Below are 11,302 nucleotides of genomic sequence, written 5' to 3' on the forward strand. Positions count from 1 at the left end.
TTTTATGGCTTGAGTGCTATCTTTTATTTTAATTTTCAACGAAATCCTTATGCTTCCCGCTGAAGAAACAAAGGACGATCTTTAGTTTGATTGCTAATGTGCTAATGTAAGAGAGTTTTTCAATGACAGTGTGCAAAAGTTTCATTTTCTGTGAATAGTCTCCCCTTATTGTAAGCACTTATAATAATAATTATTATTATTGGCGCGACAGACCATAGTGATTGATCTAAGGTCACGCGCGATGTATGTAGGAAATACATCACGCGTCTCATGACGAGGTTTTCATAGGGTGGGTTCGTCACTCCCACGCCTATTTTTATGTGTGCCACCCATGGGCTTATGGGCCTCACAAATGCCCGGGGGAGGTTGTGAGTGAGTATTGCATATTTATATGCTTGAAAAAATCCGGATAGGGCCGGGGACTCGATCTCGTAACCATCACCTTCGGGTTGGTAGACTCGCGCGTTACCACGCTGCTACCGTGAAGCACTTATAATAGGCTACATAAATTTGAGTACAGTATTTTTTTATATTTTTACCTTTTTTTCCTAGAAATCATGAGTAAATCCAGGAGATATAATAAGATATTGAACAAAATTATCAACGTTAATGAAGATTGTTGTGAGGATACCTCCAAAAAAGATCAGTAAGCATTAGGTCAAAGCGAAGCTGACAGGGTAATATGACTACCCTATACAGTTGATGTTATTACTACCGTTTTCGTGATAATAAACAAAATTGTTTAACTTATTGATAATTTATTTAAACAGAAAGCCAAATATTTTGCTCAATTTATATTTAATTTGATTAAATCGATTTTTTTGTTTACCTGTAAATTGAAAGGGTGTGAGGAGAAATAGGTATATAAGACTCGCCCATAAACCTAGTGTTATAGAAATGATTAAATTGAGCTCAACAATACAATGAATTGTTATGAATTATCATAAAGTTTAATTAAATTACACAATAGATAAAAAGAGGTATATAAATTGGGAGGAAACCAAACAGCACACTGACGTGAGATAAGGTCCAAAGAGGTAGTATGCAATATAGAGCAATGTTTGTGCTACAGAGAGAGGAGAATGCACCAATAATGAATTACAATAGTGTAAGTGTGATTCCGATAATGAAATTAAAAGTTTGACAAATATGAGGTCAATATAATTATATGTGTTCCGGTAACCTACGGCAACGGAAAGGTTGAATCAGAAAGGCTTCCCTTGTATTGGACCAGTAGCGCCCATGTGGCCAGCATCAAAAGCTTGCCTCCTCCAGCGCTCTTGGTGGCAAGAGAAGCAAGCCAGATGAGTGAGATAGCCATCTTGTCTTCAACCAGAGAAGCGTCCATCCTTTATGTTTGTTCAGTGATCAGCAATATCTTCCATGAGTGAGTAGAGTTACTTCAGTGGTTCCCAGCAGGAGAGGGAGGAGAGGCTTGGAGATGCGGGGGGAAGAAAGAAGAAAAAAGTAAGTCCACATAGCAATAGTTAACATCCACATCATCATCAACCACCTCAATGTTAGCATCTACAATTTCCATAGCCCAGTCATACAAAATTCTACAACAAACACCATTTGTAACATAAAACAATAGAATTTTATTTTTCATTTAATCATGTTCATTTTCAATTATACAGTCCACTCCAACCCAACCAGCCAACCAAAAGTGAAGTGTGTCTTACAATGCGGTTGAAGGTATGCTTCATACAATATGAATTACAAATACGCATGGATGAGAATTGTTATTAAAGTGAATTATTATTCGTAGGATTATTAAGATACATGAATATGGAACAGTCCCAAAACGTTGTACAAAAGCAAGAAAATATAGAATAAAATATATTCAACTTTTGGAAGTTTTTAACCTCAAAACATTTATTGAAATTGACTTACCAGACTTCCTAAAAAGAAAATCCAGGATGTTTTTTGTTTTGTTTTTTTAACAACTAAATGAAGGGTTATGTTGGTGTTGTGAAGAAATGTGGAAATTTATCCTAATTTTTAACGGAACAACAATTGTCTATTTCGTCTTCATTTTCTTAAAAGAGAAGTAATTAGGGAATAGAGTATCAGCCAAAACGGCTGGAAGTTTAAGCAAATGAGTTCAGGTTTTGGGATTCGTAGAGGACTAAGTCTCTGATCCTTCGATTCAGTTAATAAAACATAGGGGAATTTACAGTATAGCTTGATTCTTCTGATAAATTCCGGGTTTGTTCCTGCACAGATAGACCGTCTAAAATGCTCTAACGCATGCCCCTAACGCATAGATCTAACGCACAGTGTATCAAGCCGTTTTCCAATTCCAGCCTATTGCCCGATTTTTGAGTCTTCTTTCTCATTTTCAATAATTGTTTCAAAGGTTAGACAATACCATTGCTAAATCGGGGTGCGGATGGGTGGGTTGGCCAGGAACGATTGCATTCCACTATTGTAAGTGTTAAGATCTCCTCTTGAGAGATTGTGACATTTAATTAATTATGAAAAAGTAATTATCCCTTCAGTAATAATTTGAGCAGGCGTTGTTTTGCTAGTAACTCCAGATAATGTCTCTCTCCTTCTTCTTCTCTCCGGTTAAATTTTGGATTTTTTTTTTAAGTTAACGTGATCAGAATCGTTTTTTATTTTTTCTATAAAATAAAGAAATAACTGACTGGAGCGGATGAAGGCGGGTTTATTTAAGAAAGCAAAGAGGGAGGTGGGACGGTCTGTCCCGAACAGCTGACTCTGCCCGGCCCGCCTTCCGAATTTCTAATTTATCTCTTATTTCCTTTGGGCTCGCTTTCCTTGCTCATGGCCGTTTAGCTTTAATAAAGTTATTTATTAATCTTTTTGTTCCCACGATAATATTTATGTTCAAGTTATGATCTCCTGAAGTTTGGCGAATAGAACGCTCTGCGTTCCTGGGATATTATGTCTCTCGTTCATTGTCCACGACTCCATAATTTTATTTAGCCACAGATAATATTCGCTAGAACTTTATAAAATTATAAAATATATATATAAACATACATAAAGGAAGGGTAATCCAAAAGTAAGGTATCCTATTTGTTTAGAGTACACGATTAAATTTATTTTCATTCATATTTCCATCACTTCGAAGGTATTTTTCTTACTATTCGCCACATTGGTTGATCCAATTTTAAAACACCGTAGCTTCAGTTTGCCCAAGTCATAACCATAACCAGTTCCCCACCCCACCGCACTTTTAAGTAAATGTTTAAACTTATTTTGCACCTCCCCCTCAAAACTGAATTTCCTTTTGACTTCCGTTGTTAATGTTTCTTTTCTCCTTAATAATCCCCTTTCTGCTCATTTCTAAAATAAGGAGAGCTGGTTATCCATAGGGCACCACCCTATTCTAACCATCAAGTTTTAATTTTGTGGGATCTCCACAGAAAGATAAAAGTTGAACCTATCTCCAGACCGGATTTTAACTGGCGCCTCTGCACTAGCGAGGCAGTCAAAGCCGACGCCTTAACTCCCTCGGCCACAAACGACCCAAGCATAAAATCAACCAAAAAAACATCTTCCGCAAAACGCAATTGTCATTACCAGTAGAATGAATCTGGCGTAATTTTCGTTGATTTTATACATTGACGATATTCTGGACATTTTGAGGTAAATAATTTTTTTTTTGTTCAGTTATTTTGCGTTGGTAAAGAACTGCTGGACAGGTTATATAACCTATTATATATAATATAAACTATTACTTTCAGCTGTTTGGAAATGTTAGGATCTATTGTGCTGGTGAGAATCAAAGTGGGGTAATTCGATTTCCATTTATTGTGGAAAATTAATATTTCTTAAAAATTTACTCATTTTCTTTAATAAATGATTGAACATATATATATTTTATTTCATTTTTCAATGATCTTAAAAAATATATGTATAATAGACACATATCATTTAAGTACATTTACATAAAATTAAACTTCTAGCCATAAATGAAAATTAATTCATCCTTAATCTTATCTCATTAATATTAATCTTTCATTTTCATCTGCTATCTACTGTTAACTAACATATTCTGACCATGGTGGGAGGTCAAATCATCATTACTTGGGGCCTCCACGAAATACAAGTCAACCCACACATACCGGAATAGAACCAGCGCTACTCAAGTCTCTAGATTGTTATAACGTAAACACCTCAACTTCACCAGAAATAAACGGCCAACCAATACTATTACGTGTGGAATCATGATTAATTTAAGAAGTTTAAGTCCTGCCGGATCATCTGTCGGGTTTGTATTTAAAAATTCCACTCAACTGCCCTATACTTCCCTCTGAGTCCTCAAAACGATCAAAATTATGTATATCGAATAAAATTCTAGCGATTTCTTAAAATTTATAATTACATAATCATTTTTAAATAACTTATTTTGCAGCACTGAGTATTTTATTTAACTGAATTCAATTCCCATTGAGAATATATATTAAAATACCACAAAATTAGCACAAACCAAAAAAATACTTTCTATAAAATTTAAGAACTTGTATTAAATTATTTCTAGTTCATTTTCAGAGTGAATTTAAGTAACTTACATAAGAAAAATGTATTTATTGCTAGAGTATATAAGTCTCGTCAGACAATTTCTTTAAACCATACAACAATTCAATTCCTGTGAACATAATAATTAATTATTAATAATGGTTTCTTATAATCTTTTTTGAGTTTTTGTTATACAATTATATTTGTAATATTCAGTAGAAAGCGTACTTGAAAGAAAAGCATTCCTGTTTAAATTGGCTACATCGCCCGTCATTTTTTCTCCCTCTAAAATTCCCCTTTACTAATAAAACCCCCTCTCCAACAGGGGAGGATTATTAAATTGTAAAAGATAACTCTAAGTCACTTTTGATTCACATACATAAAAAGACTAATTTCTATTTATGATTTCATATCTTGTAATAAAAATTATGATAAAACTTTATTTAAAAAATTGCAATAATAAAATTGTTATTTTACATTATTATTCCCTAATAATTTTGTGTAAACCATGGAAAAAAGTTGTCTCTAATAAATTAGATTAGGGAATGAAAAAAAAGTTAAATATAATAGATTTTTTTATTCTTGTTTATTTTATTCCAAATGCAATAATGCTGAATAAATTATGATATTTTTATTTTTTTTTTATTAAATTATGATACTATGATCTTGGTATTCCAAGATTTATGATTTATTATTTCCCAATACTATAAGGTTTATTAATATTACAATAGCTCAAGAGGAGAAAAAAGGAAGTCATTTCACCCGAATGTTATATTACTTTAATGAAAACTATGTATAATTACTAGTAAAAATTGGTGGGTCATCCAAGTATAGGCAGTGGAATAAAAAATTGCAACTGTTACATAACGTTTAAAAAATTAATTCAGAGTTCTTTATCTTTAAAACTACTAACAACACTACAAAATGAGATAACGTCATGTAAAATAGAGTAAATTTTATAAAATATGATTCATAAGCTTTTTATGTTCAATAGATTCCTAGACAGCTTTTTAAAAAGCAATATTTCATGAACAAAATGCCCCGAAATGTCAGTAATTAGTGAATTTATTTTGAGTAATCTATATCTCAAAAACCTTTCAACGTACATATATTACACATAGCACTCAAAGTAAAGCTGGTCTAATGCAAAATAATTTAGTTTATGACGTTTATCTTCTTATAAGTAGTAGTTTTCATGATACTTGCTAAAATAAATGTATTTATAGTTGTTCTATTAATATATCTTTAAACAAAAATTGAATTAAATATTTGTTTAAAAATGTATGTTTGAATTATATTTCTCCTTCAGCTCGTTGTCGTTTGCTATGAACTTTATTTATCGTATACTGCCATTACTATATATTGTATAAGGAGCCGGAGCAGAAAACTTGTTTTACGAGATTTTAAGGGTATATTTTATGGTATCTAATTTATTTTCACACCATTATCCCAATTATCGAACGGGCTCCAGCTTCATAAGTTGAGAATATACTGTTTATTAATACCGCCATCATATCAGACCATCAACATGTCATCGTATCTTCACATATATATATATATAAAATTCATGTCTTTGGGTATGTGGATGTGCATATGTATGTATATATATTTTTAAATACTGAATAAAACCATATGGTTATAAGATAAAATAGTATTATAACTATACCTAACTTCCAATTTTAGGATATTATTAGGATATACGATAAAGTATAAATTACTTAGTTTTAAATAATTGACAAAAGTGTGTTTTCTAAATTGTTTAAAATTCCTTCAATAATACCGAGAACCATTTTATAAAATACTTCAACCTTCAAAAACTACATTTTTTGTTACTATTAGAAGGTATTTTCTTGTAATAGTGATTTCCAAATGAAACAATATAAGAAATAAAGACATAAATTTTAACTTATTATTTTTTATGATATTTTTTAAAAATAAGAATTCCACTTAATTCAATTATAATCGTATCTATTTATAAAAATAAATGAATAATAATAAATTTTAGAGATAATAAATAGATTTGTGACAAATAATAAATACATTTTATTTTTTCTCTTTGTCTTTTTCTTAATTTTTTTTTCTCCACTAGATCAAAAAAATCGTTCATAAAATTTCACTCCCAGTTACCTACAGTTAAATGAGCAGTGACTTACAACTTGGAAAACCCAACCTCAACCCGAAGACTGAAGCTCAGGCTGCTGCAGGACATCTTGTTATAAGTTCTATATTTATCAATTCTATTATTGACATTACTACAATGTTATATCATTTTGTTTTGTTTTTTATTTCCGTCTTTTTTTTTAATTTAACTTTATCCCCAATAGAAGTCAATTATTCATTTTATTAGATCCATAAATGTCATTGTTTTGTGATTAAGTTTTCTTTTGTTCTCTTCTTAAGAATTATTATTTTTATCTATTTATTTTATCTTAATTTTTTTCCTATAAAATTATAAACAGTTAGGGGAGTCTTTTGTACGTGACTATGGTATATCCCTCCCCCAAATCAATTGTGAATTAATTCTCAAATTCAAACGCATCCAAGAACATTTCGGATTAGGTGTATTTGAAGTTTATTTCACAGTTGATGAGAGTAGCTTGACTATTCAGAAATAAATCCGAAGTGTAGAAATGAACATAAAGTAGTCCTAAGTAAAGTACAGTGAGAATGAGATACAGCATGAGAGGGAGTGAGAAAGAGAGGGTGTAAATATAAGATAAATAGAGAGAGGGTGATAGATAGACTAAAAAGGGACTTAGCCAGAGAGTATTATCCCAGCTAGTACATCACTGTCCCTTTAGTCCCTCCCTGGGTAAATATTGAAAATTCCCAGCGTTTCTCCCTGACAGGGCCGGACCCCTCCCACCCAATTCCCTTCTCTCTCCTCTCATTTTTAAGAATTTTTCATACAAGTCCGTCGGTCGCAAATACCTTAAACGCCCCTCTTTCCTTAGGCTTTTGTTTATTTTACTTTGGAAGAGACCACTATTGCTACCAGCTGTCTAGGCTGCCGCAAGTTCCTTCCAGTCCGAGGCTTATGTGCTACTTAAGAATTCCTTGAGGAACAATTGTTTCTTTTAAAATACCCAGTTTGGTAAGGTTACAAAAGAGCAACAGGATAGTTACTATGTGTTAGCATACTGTGAAATGATATCGTTAAGTAAATATACACTAAATATAAATTTGTATTAACTCGAAAATATATGTTTCACGAATTGGTGAATAAGTTTATTACCCCTAACATTATATGGGATTTTTCCTCTATTATTTTTTTTTCTGAAATTATTCCTAAATTGAATTTTCATGGTTTTATTTATTTGCATTATTACTTTAAATAAATTAAAAATCATGCAATTCCAGTTGTTTATTTTTGTCCACTGATGAGTTCAGCGACTGGGATATAGAAATTTTCAAGTATTTTCATATTTTAGATTCTTTAATATACATTTTATTATATTTTATAAAAAAAAAATTACTGTTTTTCAGCCAAATATTTGTATTATTATTTCTTTGATATAAAATAAATTATACTCAAAGTATAGTCCATTGTTATCTACAGTCATTAGCCATCTGCTAGCCAATTGCTCGATCCCATGCTGATACCATTCTTTGCGATGGCTGTCAGAGAACTCTCAAATTTTTTCCCTTGAAGGAAATGGGCCATGGGTCGAAACAAATAGTTATCCGATGGTGCGAGGTCTGGAATATACTATATATATACTTTTCATTTATTCATTTCTATGATATTTTTTCTTATTTATACAATTAACTGAATATCACTCAGTTGGCCACCTCAGACAGGCACACACAATCAGTCTCCATTTTTGCTGACTTCAATAGATCCTGGTTCATAAGACTTTTTTTATTAGAAAAAGAATTTAGAGATATAAATTATTTTAAAAATACTTCTGTTATGATGTACATGTTTAATATGATTTATTTCTGAACTGATAATGAAATTAAGAATTTTTTTAATATTTTTTTTTAAAATTTATTTATTGTTATTTACAAAAGTATAAAAATATATACAAGTAAATTTTCTGTGGAACATCTACCCATTGATGGAACTCCAATAACATTCCTAGAGGAGATCTCGAGGCCATCTTCTTTTCAGAGGCCTAGGAGGATTATTAGGTAATGAAGGAGAAGCCAGGTTAGAAACAAGTAGATTTTGGGTGATTGGAAAGTTTATCATGGAAGGATTGGTATCTGGTTCTGGACAAATCGGCAACTTACGAGACATTGAGGTCCTGATGGATGACTTGATTCGTGACAAAGTAAGGAGCATTAAGGATTTTACGAAGGATTTTGGACTGTAAGGATTGGATTCAAGTGGAATTTGATGGTTTAGTTGAGCCCCAAAGCTCAACTCCGTATGTCCAGATAGGCCTTATAATAGTCGTGTAGGTCAGCCTTTTGTAATGGATTGGCAGTTTAGACCGTTTGTCTAGTAAATGTTGTAATAGTCGGAATCTACGAGCAGTCTCCTGTCTTTTCAGTCTTGTATTAATATTTTAATTTTTTTTTTTTCTAACTCGAGACCAATAGGTAATAATGAGAAATAATTAATAACGGAAAAACTTCCTGTATGATTTCTTAATGTATAATATATTATTATATCCCATGATTAACTGAGTTATTATAAGCTTTTGTTTCTTTTAACAGAAAAAAAACGTATCCAGTGGGCATATGGGAAAAAATCGAATGGAATTCTTTTTTTCGTAATGTTGTTATGTACGAAACTTGGACAAGACTTTAATAAATCCTAACTGTTTCAAATCATGTTATTGATAAGCATCTTCTTCAGATTCTTGTTGGATTCCAGCTAAAGCTAGTTCTTTTTAAACTCATTAGGTTGAGAGTTAAAGTTGAGAAAACGACAGAAATGATTTTAATAACATAACTTCCCAACCATCCAAACCCATTTGTTCCTAACCTGGCTTCTTCTTCATTACCTGATAATTTTCCTAGACTTCTTTCTGAAAAGAAGATGGCCTCCAGATCTTTTCCCCTAAAAATGTTGCTGAAGTTCTATGACTGGGTAGATCTCTCCATGACTGTATCATGTTATTCAATAACTAACACTAAATTTACTTGTTGTATATATATTTTTAATACAATTGTATCAATAAATAAAATAATAACATTATAGTTAAATGTATCTATTTATTTTTAACTGTTTTCTAATAGCATGCTCCCAAATTTAGTTTTATGGTTTTTACTATTATTTTTTATTACCTATAACTTATGTTACATTTTTTCCTAATTTATATTTAAATATAATTATACTTTGCCGACTAACATATTAACATTCATTGTCATAAGCAAACTGAACTTACAAATATTCTTGAGACAGTCTCCTGAAACGAATCGGTTCTCAGCCACCTGAAAAAAAACGACAGAATTATTGTTTTAAATTGTTTCAAACTAAAATAATAATAATGAAAAACTTTTTTTTGCCGCAAAGAACAACTCCATATGTCCAGATTGGCCTTATTACAGTCATGTAGATTAGTCTTTTGTAATGTGTTGGAAGTTTAGACCGTTTGTCTAGTAAGTGCTGTAATAGTCGAAATCGACGTGCAGTTTCCTGTCTTTTCAGTCTGGTGTGAGGATTCCAGGTTAGTCGCTTGTCCAAATGTAGTCCAAGGTAGCGGATCTGTTCGACAGGGGTAAGAGTAACTTCATTAAATGAAACTGTAGGGCAGTCAGTAGGTTTACGACGAAGGGTAAGGGTGATTTGTTGGAATTTATCTTAATCCTCCAATTACGACACCAATCTTCGAGGGCTGTTATATGGGATTGGAGATTTTGGGTACAATTAATGGGTTATTATTAACAGCGAGCACACATGTGTCATAGCATACGTGGTGAGGATAGTGTTAGGATTGGTTGGAATGTCAGCGGTGTAGAGGATGGGACCAAGGATACTACTACCTTGAGTAATTGAAACACTAAAAATAATTTTCTAAAAAATATCTTTGCTATTATTAAGATCACTAGTAATAAAGTGATTTACAAACAGCTTTATATCGAAATCACAAATTGACACCCTAGATAAAGTAATTTAATAAAATCTTTTCATTTTCTTGCCTGATTTGAGATCATCGCAGTCTATTATAAAAGCTTTCTCCTTCTGAACGAGAGTCCCTTACTACGACTACAAGCACTATTGCTGGTTTATATCATAAATTATTACTCACGTTCAAATCGGTTGATAATCTATTGGTTGGTTCTAACAAACGGTTTGAGAGTCAGAAAATTTGCGTTCGCATGCGCACTACATGTACTCGACTGGAAAATCTCTACTGAGCATGCGCCAGTTGTTCATTCCTTGGGAAAAGTCGTATACAATGTCCAACTGAAATTTGATAGGCTCCAATTAAAGATCGGCCATTATTCACTAAATTTATCCAGCTTATTTACTCAGCTGACTGCATGCCATATCGTATCCAGTGAGCATTGTGTTATCCTGATTAAAAAAAAAGAATATAAAATAGCAGTTCTGCAGTTCACACACTCATTTAGACAATATTGAAAAAGAATACCGGAATATTACGAATCGATTTATGACCTCGTTTCATTAATCGGAACACGAGTTCCCTTTTTTTAAGACTAACCATTAACCATTAACCAGCCTGACTATATGATGGAGAAGACTAAGAATCAACAAGTGTGAAGGAGAGATGCGGCTTAAGGACCGGCCCGCAGTTCAAACAAAGCTGACTTAGAGGGTCCTCCAGGAGGCCAAACATACTCCGCCTCATTCTCTTGTCCCGTTCGAGGAGTTCTCTTCGCCCTTCACAACAGC

General features: G+C 32.3%; 1 long non-coding RNA gene across 1 annotated transcript in view; it reads right to left on the reverse strand.

Annotated features, from left to right (window-relative positions):
• Positions 1-9,879, reverse strand: part of LOC136796483 (uncharacterized) — a 263,387-nt gene extending 253,508 nt beyond the window's left edge. Inside the window, exon 1 of the long non-coding RNA XR_010844195.1 lies at positions 9,831-9,879. This is a non-coding gene — a long non-coding RNA (uncharacterized lncRNA). The remainder of the gene's footprint in view (positions 1-9,830) is intronic.
• Positions 9,880-11,302: the final 1,423 nt, after the last annotated feature.

The sequence above is a fragment of the Halyomorpha halys genome, unplaced genomic scaffold, assembly GCF_000696795.3.
Source record: "Halyomorpha halys isolate HHAL.00 unplaced genomic scaffold, Hhal_1.1 Scaffold1597.1, whole genome shotgun sequence".
Taxonomy (NCBI): Eukaryota; Metazoa; Arthropoda; class Insecta; order Hemiptera; family Pentatomidae; genus Halyomorpha; species Halyomorpha halys.